General features: G+C 36.6%; 1 non-coding gene across 1 annotated transcript; it reads right to left on the bottom strand.

The window, feature by feature from the left end:
- Nucleotides 1-979: 979 nt before the first annotated feature.
- Nucleotides 980-1,086, bottom strand: LOC145955372 (small nucleolar RNA R71). The gene has a single exon (XR_014431986.1). It is a non-coding gene; the product is annotated as a small nucleolar RNA R71 (small nucleolar RNA).
- Between the last annotated feature and the right edge of the window lie 257 nt (nt 1,087-1,343).

Below are 1,343 nucleotides of genomic sequence, written 5' to 3'. Positions count from 1 at the left end.
ATTAGGTTAAGACTACCTTCAAGATGGAATAGAATTAATTAATGAAAATAATAATTCAATATTGTTGGAACTCTTTGTGCGAACCCTAGATTCCCGGAAATCTCCTTATCTTATCTTAAAGTTTTATCTTATTCATTAATTGCATTACTATCTCTTTTACCATCAAATCTGATCTTATCATCTCAAAACAAAAATTCAATCTGTTTTAAAATTCAAATTAAAATACTAGTAATTCTAGGTCAAACACATAGTCCCTGTGATTCGATATTTATTACTTGACGACAACCGTACACTTGCGGTTTTCCACACATCAAGTTTTTGGCGCCGTTGCCGGGGATTACGTCTCTTGATTTAAATTACAATTATTTTAATTCGAATTTAAAAAAAAAAAAATTAAATTAAATAAATAAATAATTTTTTTTTTTTTTTTTGTTTGTTAGTATTTACTTCTCCAATTCAGATTTCACGGGTCACTTTTTTTTTTTTTTTTTGCAGTGCCTTAGGGTTAATGCAAAAGAGATCTCTACGTCTTGGGAAACCAACACCACTTGATCCTGAGATTGAAAGAACTCTCCTGAGAAGGAAAAGAAACCTTTCTAGAGAATTTGACATGGCTGCACAACGAGATAATTTACCGCTTCGGGATTACTCTGCACCCGTAGCTCGTGGGATACCTGGAGGGGAGATGCAAACTGGAGCTACTGTACCAGCTTCTCTGGTGAATATGCTCAAACAGAACACCTTTGGAGGACTACCATCAGAAGATCCTAATGACCACTTAGAGGGGTTCTTGGAAATCTGTGAGACCCAGCAATTTGATGATGAAGTTTCTGATGGAATGCGACTCCGCTTATTCTCACTCACCTTGAGAGATAAGGCAAAGGTGTGGCTAAGAACAGTGCCTAGAGAAAAGATAGCAACTTGGGAATTATGTGAAAGAGCTTTTCTAGAGAAATTCTTTCCTCCTTCTAAAACTAAAGAATTGAGGAAGAAAATCACTAATTTCCAACAAGGCACTGGAGAGACTATTTATGAAGCATGGGAGCGGTTCAAAGGATATCTGCAAGCATGCCCACAACATGGCTTCAACCGTTGGCTTACCATCCAATTTTTCTTTGAAGGATTGGACCAACAAAGCACCATGATATTAGACTCAGCAGCTGGAGGATCTTTCATGGGGAAACCTATTAATGACTGCATGATTATTTTGGAAAATGTAGCCTCAAATCACAGCCAATACAGTGAAAGAGAAGTCACAGCAAGGAAAGGAACTCCGGGGCGATATGAAGTGAACAATATTGAGTTACTCTTAGCAAAATTTGATACTCTTAATCAAAGATTAG

This window comes from Cajanus cajan, chromosome 2 (genome assembly GCF_000230855.2).
Source record: "Cajanus cajan strain Asha chromosome 2, NIPB_CcT2T_4, whole genome shotgun sequence".
Lineage (NCBI taxonomy): Eukaryota > Viridiplantae > Streptophyta > Magnoliopsida > Fabales > Fabaceae > Cajanus > Cajanus cajan.
The sequence above is the reverse complement of the archived record's forward strand: the minus strand, read 5'-3'. Positions and strand labels throughout refer to the sequence as shown.